The sequence below is a fragment of the Haemorhous mexicanus genome, chromosome 13 (genome assembly GCF_027477595.1).
Source record: "Haemorhous mexicanus isolate bHaeMex1 chromosome 13, bHaeMex1.pri, whole genome shotgun sequence".
Lineage (NCBI taxonomy): Eukaryota > Metazoa > Chordata > Aves > Passeriformes > Fringillidae > Haemorhous > Haemorhous mexicanus.
The window spans coordinates 19,055,625-19,077,410 of record NC_082353.1 but is presented as its reverse complement, the minus strand read 5'-3'; the positions used below and the strand labels follow the sequence as shown (position 1 = coordinate 19,077,410).

At 40.9% G+C, this 21,786-nt stretch overlaps 1 protein-coding gene across 7 annotated transcripts in view; it reads right to left on the bottom strand.

Moving 5' to 3' along the window:
• MEF2A (myocyte enhancer factor 2A) overlaps positions 1-19,230 on the bottom strand; it is an 81,684-nt gene extending 62,454 nt beyond the window's left edge. For 2 of the 7 annotated variants that reach the window (XM_059858621.1, XM_059858620.1), the window contains exon 1: positions 18,905-19,227. The gene's annotated coding sequence lies outside the window, so the exon portion shown is untranslated. Of the gene's footprint in view, positions 1-18,904 lie in introns of all 7 variants that reach the window. The other 5 variants (XM_059858625.1, XM_059858619.1, XM_059858622.1 and 2 more) reach the window with 5 other exon arrangements.
• Positions 19,231-21,786: the final 2,556 nt, after the last annotated feature.

Genomic DNA, 21,786 nt, shown 5'->3' with positions numbered 1-21,786 from the left:
GAAAAAAAAAAAAAAAGGGAACTCTAAAGGGACCTTGTAGTTTTCATATGGCATTAACTCAGGAGCACCAGCCATAGCTTCCAACACAACTACACCCTCCAGGGCTAGAAACAGGACATATGCTAAGGTACATAACAGATGCTTTATGGAATAAATTTCAATTCTCTATGTTTAAGACAATTTAACGCTACTTTATTATGTGCATTCTTAAAGTACACAAAATAGACTGTGCTTCCTTGCAATTCTTCTGCAAATGCAGTATCTACCAAAACTACAGAAATCCATAGAAAGTATCTTCAATCTTTGAAGGAGTTCACTGGTCCATAATGACAGTGCCCCTAGAATACAATAAAAACCCAAAATCCAACAACCAATAATTCAGAAGAAAGTGCCTACATTGACTTCTCAACAGGAAGAGATGGAAAAAGCTGATAGTTGGAAGAGGCATGCTAAAATCACAGCTGGGGAAGGTGGAACCCTTCACCCCTCTGCTTTCAGGCCAGCCTCACTGGCAGGACGTGGGGCCACCCGACCTGGGAAGAAAAGGAGCTCCCAAGGCATTCAGAACCCACTTGAATCTTCCAGCTTAAGGAACACAATCATGCAAGCCTGAGACCAAGGAAATCCTTTAGCAATGTGTCGGGAGAAACACCAAGTCTCACATTCAGTATTAAAGCTCCACTCTGCTGCTTGGATCCAGCCCAGGACATTTCTACTCACCTGGGCCCACAGCTGCTGTGCAAGAACCATGCTGCTACCACAGGGAAAATGGGATTGTGCAACAAAACAGGGGATGATGAGAAAAATCACCTCGCTCTCTGCTCAGCACAAGACACCAAAAACCCCTAAACTAGAAACCAACATCAACATCACACTTTCTGCAAAAAATCAGCAGGGAAAATACTAAATTTTATTAGGATTTTGCAGAAGCAAGATTATATTCCATTAAAGAGATTATCCACTGTTTAATGTTGTCTTGATAGAGGACTTATGTGTGCCACTCTTCCCTGCTTATCATCTCCCAAATGGTGTCCTGGTAAATCTGCAGAAGGCACGTAAGTGACACTTTAGCTTTTAAGCACAGATGATACCAAGACAGTCTGACAATATCACAGCACTGCCAAAATTTACAATTGTGGGTTTTCTTAAAGATTAAGCACCTGAGGATCAGATTGCTATTTTCAGATTTCATTCAAAATTTAATCTTAGGTCATCACGGCAGCAGAAAACTGAACTGTAACAGCCAAAAAAACCCAAATAAAACACTCCAAAAATTATGGTGGATTAAAAATATCTAATTATTTTTGAATTCTATCTCGCTCACACTGATATGCAGAGACATTGCTGCAGCATTCCAAATTCTGAGTTGGTTACATCCCAGTTACAAACTGAGTCTCTTTAAATAGTTTGATAACATTTTATTTAATGAATAGAACTCTGAAAACATTCAGAGAAATGTTAACTTTTGAGAGCTTTTCTGTTTTATTCACTTGTATAAGATCACATGGTTACTAGACACATGCATGCTAAATATATTACATGCTACCATGGCAGCAGGTCAGTTCTGCACAAGCTGCTTGTATTAAATTTCTCCTGTAAGTGACATTAGACTTTAGCTCTGCTCCAGCACATATAGGAAGAGGCTTCACATTCCAAACTACCATCTGAAGGGGAAAACTATGCCAACACAGTACAAAGTATGCCTGTGCTACTTTAACCCATTTACTATTTTAACACACACACGCAAGCCTTGCATTTATGTTATCTATATTATGAATTTTTCAGATTCAAGACTCCAAAGCTAATGGCTTTGTCATAGTCTTTTGCTATGAAAATTTAAGGAAAATGTCACACAATTATTGTCTATAATATGTGACACGTTAAGAGTGATGAAACTCCAAACACAAAGTATCGTTAACTGGGTAGGGTATTCAACTATATTTGAAATCTTTTACTGATTTATTAAACTGCCTGGATACACAGTAACTACTAGAACACATTTTAAACAAGCATCATTGCATATTGTTGTAACAATTTCAGAGCAGATGTTCTCCATAAAAGACAGTGACATATTAAAAAAATCCCACATATTGTCTCTACATATATATTGACATGACTAGAAATACACACACTGGCATATAAAAAGCACAAACAAATCTGAGTTGTCAAAATTAATGGAGCACACCCTAAAAATATTTCATCATCCTCTGTGACAATGCTTTAATATGTAATACTACAGAAGGACACCACTGCAGAGAATGCCAGCATAATGGGGTAAGGAAGGCAAACTCTTCTAAAAGCAGTCTCCAGACCAACACAGGATCATGTATTCCATGGCTTCAGATTGGTGTCTTGGAGAATGCAAAGATAAAAGGGGAATAGACTTGATCACCAGGGTCAGGAGAGGTTATCTGTATTCTGCTGGAGGAATACCATTAATCCTCTTCTTTTCCTAAGCACAGAGGAAAGCCTAACCCAAACACTTATCAGTAAGGGTGTAATCACAACAAGCTTCAGCTGACTTGGAGGCAGAGGGAATCATACAGACCTCTGGTAAGTATTTAGGCAGCTAGCCCACAAAAAAATCATGGACTGTTGCTTCTCTAGTGCAACCACATCCACAGGGGGTAGGTGAAAGTTCTCACAGACCTACTTTAGCTGCAATTGCATGTTTGCTGCAACCTCGAAGCACACCCTGACACTGCTCCTCTTAAACAGAAATTTTGTGAGATGGTTCATACTTCATTGATCTCCCCTTCACATTGGTGGGGACAGCTGGAAACCAGACAGAACTACCAGCAGGAACCAGCTTACTCACAATAAAGATCTGCTATGGGCATATCAGGAGAACAGGAAGAGGCAAAGGTAGATATATGCCTGGATTTTGAGCAGAAGATACTTTAAAATAGCTCATTATTCAGAGTCCTCCCTTAATTACTCTGCAGAGCACACCAGCATTTATCAAATAATACACTGACACAAAGATACAGAATACCACATTTTTACAGAAGGAAATTATGATAACACTTTTAATTTTAGCCACCCAAAGGTTAAGCACCAAACTGTAAAATGTCTGTAGTATGGTCCTGATAGATTGACCAGGTTTCGTTTTGACATTAGAACTTCTGCTCTAAGGGACCATGCTGGAGGCACAAAATCATTTCTAATATAAGAGGCACTTATTTAGCAGGAGAAACACTTCTATTAGCTACACAGAGAATATGTATTTATTTAGTATCACACATTAGCACATGATTGAGAGCCTTTATCCGGTCAAACAGCGTCACATGGACCAAGTGCTAACACACAGCAGAACTCTGCCTGAAGCTCCAGCGTCGAATCTGGGCCATGCCTGCACTTACAGGTTTCTGTGCAGCTGCTGGGAAGAGCTCCCCGCCCCCCGACCCAGGGGAGCACAGAAGCTGTCGCTGCGAAGAGGAAAGAAAAAAAATCCTCCTCAAGAAGCATTCTTCACCCCTGCAGAGCTGTCACAAACGTGAGCTTGGCTGAATTAGCACATTCCAAACTTAGCATCTGACTTGCTACTGCTCGAATATTTAAGTCATCCCTTTCCTATCTGCATCAGAGCTGAACCCATTTTTTCATTATATCTTATTTGGTATTTTTTCCACATTGATGACTTAAGAGGTGCAAACATTCTGACCTGCTATTAGCAAAGTCCCAGCACTGAAGAACAGCACAAGTCCCAGCACACCAGGAGTATTCAATAACTCACACACACACTGGATTCCTTTCACAAAAAGAACACACAGAACTAAAAGCAAGAGCTACACAGATTAAAAAAACCCACAGAAAAGTCGTGAAATAACTGAACCAGTAAACTTCCACACAAAGACAAAACTAGGAACTGGACTCTAAAAATACAACTTGTCTACAGAAAACATATTTTTCACCTTTTTAAAGAACATGTTTCTGACTGCACAATTTAAATGCAGCATCCAAATTTTATCAATACAGTAAAAACTAAATAAACAGTGTTTCTCCTGTAAGCAAATAATATTAAGTTGCCTTACAATCTTACATATCACATGCAACAAGTTTTTACTAAGAAAAATAAATGCTCAGTATTATACAAAGCACAAAAAAAAAATCCCACTGACCTTGGTGAAGGACTTGGAATTAAATTATCTGCAGCTGTGAAGTGCTACAGGTTACTCTTACTTCAGAAGCAAACAAAAACCATCAACAACAGGCAGAAATCAAAACCTATCCAACATGATTAACAACCAAAGTAGAGCTTGCATAATGTAAAACTATGCAAATGCTGCCTTTCAGATCAGATAATAATTGTTTTATTTCTCCAAAAGTGCTGGTACCTAATCAGTCAGTTTTGGAGCATCTGCTTTTCAAGACCCCAGGTGAAAAGAAGAAACAAAAATCTGTTAATGTAACATACCCAGCTGACATACCCAGATGTAGAATTGAATTCATGGAAACACTAAAAGCCATACCAGAAATGGAGGATATTAAGAAAAGTAAAAGAAGAAATACTTGCCAAGAGTAGAAGCCACAATATTTGCTTTCTCAGGAGAAAATACACCAGCATTTTAATAAGTAAATCTGCCAGAGAACTTGCCATCTACCCACCAGGAAGTGAAATGAAAGAAAGCTCAAAAAAATAGCACAGAAGGAGGTGTGGTGGAAATACTTCTTGTTTACCTGCAACTATCTAAAAAAAAAAAAAAATATAGAGAATAAACAGCTGAAATCCAACATATTCACTTATCCAGATCATCACACCAAAAATCACAGGCAGCACAGCTTCAGCTGCTTCCAGCACTTGCTTTTAGCCAAGTCACACATCACCCCACACCTCCTCTACTCCTGCCCTGTCACACTGACACAGGACAGAGCTCAAGATTGTTCAGCTGCACCCAGGCAGGGAGATGCAGATTAAGGCATTTGCACAGGGGCAGCAAGGAATCCACTATTGCAAAGGCAAGGCACCAATCTTAAATTTTCTCAACGGCAAAAAAATACTCAAAACAAGGCAAGGTCTGCCAGTGAAGTAACGTGCTGCTAATCTAATGGATTAGCAGGCAAGTTTGAGGCACTGAGGTCTTCCAGGTCACGATTTGCACTTTTAATTTAACCTACAGGTATCAACTAGAGAACTGAAAACAAATGCAAAAACACAGCACTTGCACTAGAAAATTATTTCTAATTTTTTTTATCTTGGATTTTTATAAATAGCAAGAGCTGATGGAAGAAGTAGTTGGCAGAATGCAGTCCTCAGTTAAAGCTCTCAGAGTCAGGCATCCATTTGGCCAGGTCAAATTACACCAGGTAGAAACTGCCACCATCATCATCCAACCACTGCCACACCCCAAGACCTGTATGCTGGGCACTTCAGAAGCCTCTGTCACACATAAATACCAAAATTAAATGAAATTATTACATCCCCTGGTTTTCCCAATTTGTTAAAGGCCATCTGAGCCAAATCTTTCTTAGAACAGAGACATCAATCTAGACCACAGACAAGCTCTGGAACTGCAAGTTTTATTGAAAGCCACAAGCTTCATTGTAGTTTAATCACCTAAATTAAATACATAAACAAGATTTCAGTTTTTAAAAGGACGACTGACTCGAATTTGCCACATTAATCTACTTTTGAAGGCATTTCATGCAGCAACACTTGCTATACCAAAAAACATGTTCTCACAACACACAAAAAAATGACCAAAACACATCTAATAAAGAAACAAATGGAAAAAGAGTAAAAGTTGGTGCAGGCTGTCATTTGCTTTACTGGAACACATCAAATAATTTCAGCACTGTTCCGCTCAAGATGTAAAGAAGAGCTGAGACAGGAATTCACAGCTACAAACCACACGAGACCACGTGAGAAAATGTATCCACCTCAAAAAGCAGGTGCACTGCCATCCACATCTTGCTAGTGCATAATCACAACTGAACATATTAACCCAGTTTCCCAAAGCCTTAATGATGACAAATATGACACTGAAAACATGTTCTTCATTAAGAAACAGGTTTGCCCCATTTAGGCTACAACTAACGAGCATTTTGTGAAATGATGGATTTTCAAGCAGTAGGGAAAACGAACCAAATGCTTTCTGTGTGCTATCCTAACATGCCACTGACTGGCACAGGTACAATAAATTAGTTTAAAGGTGTTCTGTATACATCTACCTATCTACATTTATCAAAACAGAGCTTTACTGTTGATCTGAGAGGGGATCTGAGGTCTGAGGGGATCAGACAGACTACTTCCCAAATTTGGACTAATCCAGAAGACAGATCTAATGAATAATATTTTTCCTATTGCATTCCTCTTCAGTACAGTGCCCTGCCAAGTCCTTCAAAGGACAGTGTTATTAAGAGAAGTGCAGGAAGGTACTGTACAGGAAAAATAGGCAAGACCTGTTAATAGGATACACAGACCTCAGATGTGGGTGAAGGATCTTCTAGTGTAGGAGATTTCATACATAAACTGCTTGAGACTAGCAAAAGAGCACTAGAACTCAGAAACACTTTTTAAAAAAATTTTTTTTAATGGTATGGATATTATCATTCCTCATTATCCAAATTACTCTGAGCATCTCCAGATTGAGTGCATCTCCCCACAGGCAGAGTATGAACCCCAGGCAGTAAGAAGGCTGAAACCAGAAATTGCAGAACAGCATCTCAACCCACTGGAAGTTGAGAGTGGCAATCAAAGCTTCGTTCATTAGATTGAACAGTGAGACTTCAATATTTATTGTAGATCTAAAAAAGAAATGTACAGATTCACAAAGAATGACTGCACACATGCTCTCTAAACAATGCTAATCCAATTAGGTATCACTCATTTAGACAGATACATTGCTTTAATTATGCTCAAATTGTCTCCTATTGCTAAAATGAAAGTTAAATAATTTAATTTCATATGTGAATACAGCAGTGGAGAAGGAGACAAAGACTTGGATTCAAAAGTTCATGTGATTGCCAAAAGGGGAAAAAAGACTGTTCCCTACACACTCAGGAACCATTAAACCCTTCAGCATTTTTTGCCAAACATGGTTTCACGTATTTTTTTACAGCGCTTCAAAAGGTTTTGCTAAGGCAACTTGTGTATTGACAATAATACAGCCACCACGCTGTATTATAAAGAAGACAATAGCAAGATCTGAGTAATGTGTATTAAAGAAAACACATTCACTACCATGGGAACCCTGTCAGAATTCACCACTACTCCAAGTCATCCACAGGAAGCTTTTCTGTGCTAGACTTCCCCTCCTAATAATCTCTCTACTAATACCTCTAAGACACAAACATTAATATTATAGCAGGGAACAAGCACACAGGCAATGGCCTACAGCATTTTCATCTAAATAGGTCTAACAGACACAAGGAGACAGTAGAAAGAATTCCAGAATAAGATCTCCACCACTTACATCATCAGTACAGCCAAGGATTTCACTGGAACATTGACACTAATTCACTGAAAACTCATTGTAAGCACAGTTAATGAATGTGGGAGAAACCAGGGAAAAAAGAAAAGAAAGGAAAAACCCCAACTCCATACACATAACACAAAGAACCAAGCATTACAAGAAATGTCCCAAGTCCCACTGGAAGCTGACTTTATCTAAAGTAGTCTAGGAAGTTTCACTGGAATAAGTAGACCTTGTAAAGTAATTGTTACTAAATTTTTAGTAACAAACTACACCAGACTACAATCATGCCTAGACCAAGCTTTTGGGATCCACATCTTAAACAGGAAGCGAAGCAAATTCCCCCTCCCAGCCTCAGTTATAGTGCAACTCTATCTGCATGCATAAGGGCACCAGCAATAGCAACAAAATAAAACCAGAGTTGAACATTAAACTACACAGAGGACTTGCCTGGCTACAGTCATTTACAGGAAAAGCTCAAGGAACATTGCAGCATATGCAAGACATTAATGTATAGTTACAACTCCTTTTCTCACTTCCTGCATGGAGGCAGTACATCAAATCCACCTGGAAGAACTCAAACATTACCAGAAGAGTTTGTTTTTAACTATGTCTTGCAGAGTCCAAATTAGTTTTTCAATGAAGGTCTGCAAACTCAAATGTAACAAAAGCATCTCTCAGTAGATTGGTTTGCAGGGTTTGAGAGATGAAAATGCAGAACCTAAAAGCGTAAACACAGAAGTTTCATTAGACTCCAGAATGAACAGGTATCAAGCCAAAGAGAACAAACCTTCCCTAAAAAGCATTTTACACATTATAATAACAGAGCTAAATTTTCTCCTTGAAGACAAGACTAGCCAGTATTGGAGTGCCCTAGCATGAGCCACTATTTCAACAAATAGTGAGCTGTGAAATGCTGAAATCCATTTTTAATCAACAAAAAAAGCATGGTAATGGCACATAAATTTAGAGAGTTTATGAATTTCAGAAAAAGTGCTCTTCTACTGAAATCTAAAGAAAGGGACAGCTCTCAGAAAATACAGGATAAATCACATCAAAAGCAACATCCTGAATGTACTGTAGATCAAGTTCCTTTCCCTGCATAGTAACAAGACACAAAAAGTATTCTAATCCCTTGTTCAAGATTGTAGCAACCACGATAGCAACTGCAGCAGCAGCTTTTCCAAGAAAGGCATTTAAAATGTAGAGTTTACCCCTCAGAACTGGTGTACCTACAACAGTCTTCATTAACACATGCAATTGTGCCCTTGTCTAAATTTATATTGTAATCTGTATTTGTCTAGAGAGACGGAAATGAAGACAGAAGACAAGACAATTATAGAAAGTATGAAACCCAGAGATACAGTCTCAAGGAAGTATAAATGTTAATGGTTGGACACTTCAAACTTTAAAGGTCTCAGACCTGAAACACTGGTAAGCTTGAACCAAGGCACCTGAGGTAAGATGAGGCTCTGAGGTAAGATGATTCTCTCTGAAGTGGGAGGGCTGATAAACAGAGCCAGACACTAAAGCTACAAATATAAAAAAGAACCCAAGGAAAGGAACTCAACTGGAACTTAATTTTTTTTGTTTTCATTCCACTTGTATCTTGGCTGAAACCAAGGAGAAGCTGCTTTCTAGTTACTTTATCATGCTGTTGCCAAATTCCTGAAGGAAAACGTGTAAATCCTAGCACAGGTGAGCTGAATCATTCATGTTCAAGGTCCACTTATATCTTCAAAAGATTTTCACCTACTCCTCCCTTCCTGCTGAGTGGCCCAAGCACTGACACATCTCTGTGGTTGACAGCGTGTGACTGGGGCTGGGCTGGCTGTCCCATCATTGTCCCAGTACTGCCACCAGATCAGACTATTTTAAGATAAGCTAATTACGCCACTGAAAAATCTTATAAGCCACTAAGACTAAGCAGAGGAGAACATGAAGAATTAAAAGCAGAGAAGCACAGGTTAGACAGAAGCAAGAACTGTGATCTCAGCTCTTGCAGATAAGCCTGGAGGATTCCTGTCAGATTGCAACTCTGAATTTTAGGCTGCGCTTACTTTCTCCTGCTTCTACAGTTCTAACAAGCACAAAAGGAACTTCACACAAAAGGCTGTTGCTCCTTACACATTCAGAAAATTAGTCATTCAAGCCTTAGAAAAACAACACACCAAGGCCTTTGTGGCTTGCTTGTAGGCATTATCTACATGCATGCAAGACAGCTACAAAAACCAACTTCGGTGCCTTAAAACAAACAGATCTGAAGGAAAATCCACAATCAGGATTTTGTTGTGCAGAAAGATTTCAAGAAGTTTGTCAGATCATCTTCTCATTAACATTTCATTCAAGGACTGAATGACTCAAAAGCAGGTAAAAACTTCTTTTGAGAACTACTCAGCCAGTACCCAGCAATATTGTGATAGGTTTTATTACAGAACAATTCAGCCCTTAAAAAAAACTTGTTAAAAAATTGGATCCAGAAAGTCCTACGTAAAGCACAGATATGAGCATCACATGGGGGAGGAGGTGAGGGCTTTAGATAAAGTTATTAATATATCTTAACAAGATAGGAAGACACAAGGAAGAAATTCCAACTATCTTCCCATACACTTACAATCAGGCCTCATCAAAATGAAAATGTATTTATTTTGCTGAACGAATGAATTCCAGCCTAACATGATACTTAGAACAAATCAAATACATTAGAACCAAAGCAAATTAAGAAACTGAATGCAGTGTTAAATCACCCTAAGTTTAATTTTAATAAAAATTAAATAAAAACTTAAAATAAGAGTTTGCTTATATTAGACTAGAGCATCATCAATGATGGCATTAAAATCCTGTAGACAGAACTATTTCCACAGCTTTAGAACTTACTTTTTTTAATAAAATGAGGTTACTTGACCACAGTCTATTCTCCCTCATAAATGGCTTCTGATTATATTGGTCAGTTTCAACCAAGTGCTATAGCAAATGCATAATTATTTTTGAGATTTCCCAAAAGTGCTGCAGAATTTTTGACCTGCATTTGCAGAGAAGCCCTGGGCAGAGCAGTGCCCTGCAGTGACCAGAGGCAGCAGGTCCTGGGGGATGCTTGGGCAGTCAGCAGGCACGTGTGCTCAGCCTGGCCACAGCTGGCACACATTTAAGATATGTGGAGAACTGAAGAGAAACATGCTGAAAAGAGGGGGTACTCTAAAAGATCAGGGAAGAGTTGAAAAATAAGAGAAATGGAAATTCTCCAGGTTTTATTATTTGCAAAATCACTTCTTTACTATTACAGTTCGGACTATTTTTAAATTTACTTCCACCATTTCTCCATATTTTAATATCATAAATGAAATGGGCTACAGAACACAGAATAAAAATTTTCATATACGCACTGTCTTTGTTCTACCCTCTTCCCCATACCATGCTTCACTTGCTCCTCAGCAACCCAGCCATAGAGCTGGAATCCTTTTATCTCATGCAATCACACTGGTTATGCTTGCCTAGAGCCAGCGTTAACAGGACAGTCTACAGATACTTTAATGACTTCCATCTCCCCCGAGACAAAAATTAGATGGTGAAAAGAATAAAACAAAAAGGCAGCAAAACCCAATGGCACCCAAGAGTAACACCAGGCTGGCTGCAGCCTCGGCTTGCTCTGAAGCGTTTCTTCAGTGCCGTGGCAGGAGCTGATGGTTTCGCTGATCGGAGGCTCGGCCAAGCCCCCGGGGCTGCACGGGCACGCCGGGATCACCAGAGGGAGCTGCGGGGGCTCCGAACGGGGCTGCACGGGGTATCTGGGCTCGGAGCACAACCTCCTCACTCGGGGCACGTCCTTCCCTCAGCTTGGAAGGAAAAGCAGTTTTTGCTTGAGTCTCTTTGTAGGAACCTTCCGATCCCCTCTCCCATCGCAGCTTCTCAAGGGAATGACTCTGTCACTTCCTGCTGGAATCTGGTGCAAGTTTTACATAAGCACCTTGTGCTAACACACGACTCGTTGGAAATACGCGTGTGACAACAGCGGGGTGCACGGACTAGTTCAGGGCATCCTCAGGAGAGAAGTGTAAAAACAAGGACGTCACCACTAGGCTTAACTCGACAGGACAGTAGTCCAACTCCCCAGCAAAAACACAGAAGGGGAAAACAAAACACAAGGGGAAAACTACAAACAGAGGCACAAGGGGCTGCAGCCCCCTGAAGCAGAGCCGCCTCCCAGCGAGGGCAGGCCGGGGGATCTGCAGGAAGATTTACTGGCAGCAGCTTGGGGATAACTGGGGGATATCGGGTTACATTTCATCCCACCGGGAACCCAAGTCTCCTTTGGAGATAAGCCTAGGAAAAAATTCAGCCAGGAGTCACCAGGAGCATCAGAATGCCATGACAGGAGCAGTAGTTGAAACCATTACCCTGTTTCATCTCCTGAACAAACCATTAGTCTTTTAAGGTACTTTCCTCCTATTTTGCATACGGCACCTAAATGACTCCAATATTCAGGACTATTCCATTTTAAAATCCAGAATTGACAATCGTTTCAAACATATTTTACTAGTTTCTCGAAGATACTCAGTTAGCAGTGATAAATAGAAACATTGACCATTAGCTTTTTCCTTTTTTTAGGGGAAAAAAAAAATCATTTATCAATTAAGATAATTCTTGTTGTTTCTGCCTTCCTCAAATTTCATCTCATATTAAACCCAATACAAAGCCTGGAGAGTCATCTTAAATTTCTCTGTGCTTCACTAAGAACAAGAGCTTTCTACATGATTTTGTAATACAGATTTGATGAAATAGTTTTTAAATTTCAGTTGTTCCAATTGATAATTTTCCCCTTTTTTTTAACAGCTATTCAGGTTAGCAGTTTTCATATTTGTGACAAAGGAAACAAGATATTTAAAACCCATTATTATTCTATGACATCCAAAGCCATTTCATGTTCCACATGCTCTTTGGGAATTTTCAGGGCATTTGTGTTCATAATTACAACTTCTGCAAATCACACATATTCTGTATCTCCAATATTCACCAAATTCTTGCTTCCATCAACTGACCACATCTCTCTTCAGCCATCCACGATTTTGTCTCCTTCCCCTGAAGGAGGAGTTCTAATTTAGTGCCTCCTTACTGCTGGCACTTTTTTCATCACCCAACATCTCTCAAAGCAAAGATCTTCACATACATTTCAATGACAAAAATCTAAGACACCACCATTTGGAATGCTATGAACAAAGATAAGGAGGACAACAAGAAGACAAAACATTAAAAAACCCCAACACTCAAAAGAAACACAGGAGGATATTAACAGAGCCTCTCAGAGGAAATCCTTCTTCTGCACTCAAAAGCTTCAAATCCCTGAAGCCAACTATTCAAGTAAATATGTGTATTATTAAACTCAGACTAACAAACATAATTTGACAGCCTATAGGCTCAAAAATTGTAGAAGAAAGTGCTTTTCCTTTTTTGTAGGAATCAAGTGAAACAAATTATCCTGTGCTGTACCTCTGACTTCCCCTCTTTTACCCTGAAAACAAAGAGGATTCTGAACATAAATTTAAGACACCTGGCTTAATTAAAACCTCATACCATTACACAATAATTTCAACAGCTTCAAGGAAAAATAAAAATTCTGAAATTTTCAGTTTATTACCCTCAGTGCCTGACAAGATAATAAAAGAACAACGATGATGGAACATCTCCTTTTCTCAAACACTCTCGGAAGACTCATTGCTTTGAAAGCTCACACTGGAAGAAGCAACATTTTTAAACTGCTCTATACACCAAATTATTAGCAGTCATTCTTGTCAGCTCACAGCTTTTACAACAGGATGCATGCAGTCATATCAGGAAGAGGCAGTTGCTTGTGAAAGAATGATACCAAAAACAAGATGTCCCTCATGCTGATAACCTCATACAATGCATCTGAGCTATACCATACAAGTTTTCCACATGATGATCTATTAAATACAATTCAAAACATCTGGAGAAAGATAACCACTTAAAAACAGTCGCTTTTTTTTGATATCTGAGGGGGAAAAATTTTACAACTTTTTTCTCAGCTCTTGGACTCAGTTATTGCAGATTTTGTGTGATACAGGGTGTAAAGTCACATTATCCTGACACCTTCAGAAGTTTCTCTAATGGACATTGCCAAAACAAGTCTGTTGTGCCCTTTATGACCCCTCACCTTTAGGACATGTGTGTATATCTGAGTCCCTGAAGGTTCAGCCTCTTGCTTACTCTTCTCTTACAACTGTTTCTAATTCTTCCACATCATAAAGAACACTAAAACAATCTCCTCTGAATTCTGTTTCTTAATTCTGAATGCCACAATCTTCAAGAAAGGAATGTGTAACAGCACAGCTCATTTACAGACATGCTTACACAATTATATAGCTAAAAGTTTAATAATTTATCCCCCTTGACCTTCCAAACACAAAGTGATCACAGAAAACTAAAAGATCAGGCCTGTGTATATTGGTACAAAACCTCAGCTCCAGTGCTGACCACAGCCTGCAAGAGTCACTGCAGGTACAGATGACACATCTGCTTTACATATTCTCACAGATCTGTGGTGAGCTTTCAAACAATAAAAATAACACCAGTCCAGTCCATGAAATCCTAAATTACAGAGTCAGAAGCAATCTGGTTTTCAAATGAAACTGAGTTACACAAACACTCAAAGAGATTTGAAATAAATGGATAAAAATCCTTCTTTACCTCTATTATCATCATAAAAGTATCACGAGCACAAGCCCATCCACTCTACACACCCACTCTTAGGTGATCTCTGACCATGACACATTTTTCTCTGAGTCAATTTGCTCCTGATTAGAAAAAAAGGAAAAGATGCTTTGTCATCAGTGCCTGGTACACAGACACCTACAGCAAGCACCTTTCCACCACTCTGCTTGGCTGCTAATTCCCAGCACCTACTTTTTATCTTACTACACTTCAAATAGGCATGCAACAATTCTCAGTAGCTCTTAGTGAAATCACAAAGCAATGCAGAACACATTTTCAAGTTTCCAGGTTGGCCCATAAGGACTTTGCCAGAATTCAAAAGCTCTCCAGGGGCAGAGGCAAATATAATTGGGAGACCTACCTAATTAAGCATCACTAACATTTTGAATATAAAGTAGTTAATTCCCTGAAAAATAATTCAATTAATCACACTCTTATTAAGAGGGATGTATTTTCTTCTGATCATAGAGGCACGCTTGAACTGCTACAACACAGGGAAGAAAATGCAAAGTTCTCCCATAGAAAAGGTTCTGTACTCCACTGCACTACAATTCTGAAAAAGACTGGTCACAAAATTTAGCCTGCCTTATTCTAATAAAATTTCTTCCTAATTCTTCACTGTAGACTCATATTAAGAATAAAATGAGAAAATAAAAAATATATATATTAATATATATATTCTATATATAATTTAAAATATTATAATTGGGTGATTATATTGGACAGGCAGGGGTGAAATCTCAGGAACAGAGGAGTCTTGCAAGATATTAATTCCTCTTTAGTGTCAAGTGGAAATGAGAGTACACAGTACAGGGCTTTATGTTTCTAAAGAAAGTTACATATTAAATATAAAGAAATCTAGAAACATTGCTGCAGAATGATTAAACAGAAGCCAAAACAATACCGTTGATTTTAAAAAAAAACAATCAATGCCTTAATATGGAGGAAAAATATTTCTTCTTTTCAACTCCCTAAGCAGTAACTTGAAAGATCAAGTGTTAAAATAAGAAAGCACCAGATGAGGGGAGTGGTCAGAGGTAGAAATCTAGATCAGATGCTTACTTTCAAATAAACGAAGCAAAATCTATTATTACAGACTACGAGCCCATTATTTATTAGCTGGTGCTCTACCACAGAACACATGCAGGGGGGAGGGGAACTGTCATATTACACAGGCTGGGTTGAACTCTCAGTAATACTGTTTTGTCCTGTTACACTGGATACTGCAGCAAGGACCTAAAATGTATTTTGATCAGCTGTCCAAAAAAAATTCCTCAAGTTTTTTACTGGAAGGTCAACAAAGATAACTCGGGGGAAAAGTGAAAGAATGTCTTGTATCATCTCCCAAACCACCTTGCAAACATCCAGGGGAAAAAAACAGCTACCTTTAGTTATTTATTTCACATCTGAGTGCACCTTAAACCAAGGGGATTCTGAGTATAAATTTAAGACACCTAAATTAAAACCTCATACCAGTACACACCTGCAAAGTCTTTATTCACTTCAGTGGCAGGAGCGAGAGTTAAACTATCCCCTCATCAGCACCACCTCAGTAACAGTGACAAGCCCATTCAGGTAACCACTGCTCGGCCTTGCAGCGCACAGGAAGGCACACAGGAAAAAAGGGAGTGCTGTGCTTATACCCCCTGGTTACTTCACCCGAGCTGCAGGAACCAAACCTGAACACAAAGCACCAAATTCACCCATATCATCACATGGACTTTTGTTCCATTTGATCCATTGAAGAACACATTATTACACATGTGAAATAATGCCTTTCCAACACAATAAATGTGAAAACTTGAAGCGATTTGTGCATTAAGAAGCACATACATTGCCACATGATGTTCCAATTAATTCAAAGGAAGATTCGTTGCAATGAGAAGGAAAAGCAGATCCCAGTGCTCTGCACACATTAGGCCTACTCAGTCCTGACAGCAGCCTGGTAAAGCCCAAGGTTTACACAGAATATTTAATCCTTTAAAAATACAAAATTAAGAATTTGGTGAGGCGAGTAAAATGTGCTAATGGTAATTTTTAGAAAGCATATACTTTTAAAAATTCAACTAAACCCCACAGACCTCTCCCAAGCTAGGCATAACAAACCACAGTTATAACTAATTCAAGATATTCCTTATTTAGGAAAAAAAGTTGCCAAACTAATACAGATTTGCTCATTACATAGCATTAGACTACACTTCTTTAAGTACTCTGGAGAATTAATCAGCTGTGTTTTGTTAGGAGGGCATGGCTGAGAGCAGGCAAGGTAGCACGGCATTGTTCACAGAGCAGAGTGGTGCCTCCAGGCTCTCTGAAGCAGCACTTGGGCCCAGAATATACAGAATGACATCAACAAGTTATCTGAGAAACGTGGCCAACATTCTAAAATAAACCCATAAAATCTCTGCTGCCCGCATTAACCAGTTTAAGGTGAACCACACACACTTCAGCTCAAAGGTTTCTAAATAAGATGAGTCTTCTGCCATAATGAGCCATTTTGCTCTCCAGAATTATTTCAAGTTTCAATGCAGCCATGTCCTCCTCATTGTGTTAGTCCAACATGACTCAATTCCTCTAAGTTCATAAAATTCAAATGTTCGCTTTCTTCTCCATCTGTGGTTTCACAGAGAAAGAAACTCATATTATAGGGCTCTAAATCCAGGGATCTGCACATATGCACAGCATTCCATGGCACCGCTCACTCAGAGGTGAGCAGTGACCACATCGGTTTAAACACACACTGAAAAAACAGAGCAGGACAAGCAAATAGCAAAAAAGCTGATGTATTTCCACCAACATCTCCAAATGTCTGCTCACAAATAAATCACAGAAATGCTGCAATGTTCAAACTGGTTTAGATCAGCTCCAGGGGCAGAGAGAAGGAGCTCCATGTACACCAAAGCTGTCCTGAGGTAGAGCCTGTCCCTGACATCGAGGGATTCTTCCCATTTACTGACGATCCCCCTCTGCCACTGCACGTGGACCACGCCAACTACAGATGTGGGAGAGAATCATGGAGGAGAAAAATAACTGACCGGGGCATTGGGTTATTTTCCTTATGAAATTCCAAACTGAATGCCCTCAGTCAAAAAAGGCTCATCTCCAGATGCACAGCACCATCATAATCCCTTAATATCTTGACAATGTGTTCCATTCTCTTATTTTTGATTTGCTGGCTTAACAAGTATAGAATTTTAAAATATAATTTAATAATGATACCCTTTAGTGAACAAAAGCACCGACATGACAACCTTTATTATAATTTATTATAATCCTTTTAAATTATGTAATTGAATAACATGTCATTTTGCACATATTCTAACACCTCAATGAAAAAAAAAATAGTTTAAATGAGGAACTTCACACTTCTCCCCCAAATGCAAATCACCTGTGAGATAGAAGGAAAAAACCTAAATATTACATTCTCACACGTAAAAGGCATTTGAAATAATTTTAAATAGAGACGGAATAGATGACAGGAATGTTGCCCTGACATCTTTTGCATGCGTATTTAAATACCAGATACCAATAAGAAGACACCAGAATTATCTAACAAAATATAGCTGGCTAGTTCCTTAAATTAAAAAAAAAAAAAAAAAAAAAACTTGCATAAGGAACAACTGTGTGTAGACAGTTCATATAATAAAGGTTGAAAGATCATAGCCCTCCTCATGCTAGATAAAAATTTCCCAGACTGTGAAAAATGTTTAAAATAAATACATTTACATTACCAATTCCATACCGAACCACTTTATTTTCCTTACTACCGTTTACAAATTATTCCTTTTCCTTCCTCCTTTGTACTTCTCAAAACCCCTTTCCCCCACTGCTCATAACAATTTTAGTCGTTGTATGGCTATGGGACACAATGTTTTTACACTAAACAATTAAAAAACCCTTCTTCTTAAATTATCTTTTTTTTCCCCTACACAACTCCAATTTCTCAACTCTGAAATTAATCACCTGTCAAACAAGGCACTACGGTCAGTTTTTCTGAGCAATTCCACTCTCCTCGCCGCTTAGCATCTCAAAAGCAGGCAAAAATTTATTATAAAAGACAGCTCCATAAACTTAAAAAAATTTGTCTTCCCAGTCAGAAGCGGACCAGTCCTTTTTCCTCACGACTTCTGCCGCCGAACACAAAATCCTGCTGGCAGCACAACCTCGCTGTACCTTCAGCCTTCTCCTTCTGGACAAAACACCCTCCAGTTCACACACCAGGAGCGCTTGTCCCCCTGCCATTCCCAGCACACCTTCCTGCGGCGCACACAACTCCTTGAACCATTCCCAGCTCCCCCGGCCGACCCCCGGCCGCTCCCGCCGGCGCATTCCACGGACGGGCTCCCGGGGAGCCTTTTCCTGTCGGTTCCCCGCTCTCTGCGATGTCGCCTTCCCCAGCGACACCCAGCACAAAGGGTCCCTTCCCCGCACCCCGGGCGCTCCAGGGCCGCGTACCCCACCCTCCTTCGCTCCCTCCCGCCCGGTCCCCGGGCAGATCTGCTGGCCTGGCCCATAAATGTCCATTCCCTCCAGCAGGAAGTTCTGAGGAGGCCCAGGGAACTCGCCCACCCCGGGACCCCGCCGGCTCCCCCCTCTCCGCTCCCTCAGAGCGGGATGGGGCCGGCGGGGGGGGGGGAGACCCTCCTTCCTTTCCCCCTTCCCCTCCCGCCAGCCCCTCGGCCGCTGGCCCTGGCCGAGCCTCGGGCTGAGGGAACACGCCCCGCTGGCCGCGCGGAGCCGGGACCCCGGGACCCCTCGCTCACCGCCGCTCCCCGCTCGCTCCGCTCCCGCCGCGGCTCCTCAGGAGACACTGACACCGGCGCACGGATACCGCGCCGCGCTATTTTTGGGAAACAAGGCCCGACCGCGGCCGGAACTACAGCTTGTCACTCTTCTTCAGTGTCCTTCCGCACGTTTCTCCGCGCAGCTCTGGCAGGGCCAAGGGCGCTCAACGGCGCCGGGCAGGGGCGGAAAGGAACGGGGATGGCGGGGAGGGGCTCGCTGCTCCTGCGGCGGGCGGTGGGACAGGCACGGCCGCGCTCTCAACTCGAGGCATCGCCGGATTACTTTGTCGGTCCGGGAGCGGCCGGGCCTACATTCCTGCCCGCCGACCCGCCCCGGAGTGACGGCGCGCACAACCAATCGCAGCCCCCGCACGGGACATCCCGCCAATCAGCGCGCAGTTGGTGGGCGGGGCGTAGCGAAACGTGGACGCCTTGAGTGACATGTGAGCGCTCAATCAGAAAGGGGGGGAGGGAAGCGACAACCAATCAGAGCCCAGTAGGGGCAGGGCCGTTGGGAAGGGAACGCCCCTCCTGCCCTAGCTCGGCGGGAGCGCATGCGCAGAGCGCGGGGCCGGGTGCGCCGGCGGTGACGCAGCGGGCCCGGCCCGCCCCGAGCGGCGCCTGCGCCAACGCGGGGCCTGCGGGGCCGGAGCGCGGCGTGGGGGCAATAACAGCGGCTCCGGTGAGTGGGGCCGGGCCCCTCCCGAGCCTGCAGCACCGCACTGCCCCCAGGATAAACAGCTCCGCTGCCCCTGTGTCACCCTCTGAAACCACCGCCGCCTCCACAACACACACACATATATATATAGGTGTATACACACACATATATATGTATATAAATATATATAAATACACACTTTATACTCTGTAGGTACATTTTTATATATGGTGTATCTATAAACACAGTGTGTCTAGTATATGGAAAATATATACAATATATAAAATACATGTATTATGTATATATACACTGGTAGATATTATGTAATTGTGAGAAATAGCCACTGGTAAAATTGAACAAGGACAAGGTTATAAAATCAAAACTATTACTATAAAGTCAAAACTATTAATATAAATTCATTATTAAATATATTAATATATAATTTATGTAGTACACATACTATATATAATATGCACTATAAATACATCTCTGTATACATTAATATACACTATATCAATTCTACCCTAAATATTAATTATATACAATATATCTAATCGTACACCTAGTGACTATCTACTGTACAGATACAGATTCAAAAATTCATATTTTCCTGCTCGGCTTGCTGTGACTCTCCCAGCTCTGAGGACATGAGCTGTGCCCCCACGTTCAGACAAAGGTGACAGTCCACCTCAGTTCCAGCTCCATGCATCCATCCCCACCTCCCATTATCCCTGCCAGAGCTCCCATTAATTCTGCTCTAAGCAGAAGAGACTGCTCGGGAATCCAGAATAAAAGACATCAAATGGGCGTCGTTCTCCTTCACAGAAGGCGGCAGCTGAAGAGCGACCCAAAAATAAAATTTTGATGATAAAATGATACTTGCCAAAAATCATCTGCGCTCTACAGCTCTTCCAGATTTATCCTGTGAGATACCCACGGGCTCAGAGTGGAGCGACAGGAGCCATTTCACAGCTCCAAATCACTGCAAAGGGCACATCTCTAATCAGGACAGCAGCACCAAGGGTGCTGTCTCTGAAAAACAGAGATCAGAGGGGTTCTTTGTGTTTTAGAATGGTGCCATTAGCTGAACATAAAAAGGTAGCTCCACAAAAGGTTGGGGAATAGGATGCCAGGAATGGTGACAGAAACTCCCATCTGGCAGGGTGGTGACCACGCCATGGGATGGGAAAAGGTGCATCCTCCATGATCTTTCCCAAAAAGTGAATGCCAATTTCTGTTGTCTATTTATTTCCAGAAGTTTAGCACAAATGGAAGCAGTAATTCACAGCTCTCAGAAATGCTGGAGTTCAGGGTTTGTAATGTTACAGATTAGTTTAAAAGTGCAGCCAGTGAATAAGTTGAACAGCTTCTGAAACATCCACCTTTTGTTCAAAGCAGAGGTGCAAGAATAGACACTTCTTCTTGTGGATCGAAGAAGAAGATTACAAGAAGTGAGAAAGACAACAATATATAATATTTGCCATCCACAGTCATATTTCCAAACTGCTTGTTGCTGATCTGTAATAATCAGGAAGATATTTAAATCCACTCAGTTTTGTTTCAATTTCAAGATGAACAGTCTAAATGTCATTGATTTTCATATGAATATGATTTATTCTCTCCTTCCTCACTATACCTATCATCCATAATACCTGTAAGGTCTATTACTAGAATCTAATGATTAATAACACGAAATCCTCTCTTGACAGCAATATGCTGAGAAGATGTTAAGATAAAATACTGAATGTTTAAGTTATAAAAGTCAGTGGGAATCTGAGTAAGACACTGAACCACGGCCTGAGCAAGGACTTCTCGATATACTCATGAATTATTTTCAGTACATATTATTTCAAGCTGGCAAAAAATAGAGCAGGAAGCCAAAGAGATAAATAATTGGTTCTAATCTGTCCTTTTCAGTGGCACCACAAGAAGCAGCAGAGCACGTGTTGCTCAAGGGATTCCTCTATGAGCCTCGCAAACAATACCTCAGGGGCACAGAGCAGCCTCCTTCCCACTGAAACGTTTTCCTGCCCTGCTGGAAACACTGCCCTGTGTAACAATTGAGAAAAGGAAGTGCAAAATTCAGGTTGCAGTTGAAATTCCAGATGTTTTTTCCATGTGTGATGATGGGCTGCCACATCTGCTCACACAGAACCCTCCTGGGACTGGTGGGGAACAAGGATGGGTGGTGGGGAGGGCACAG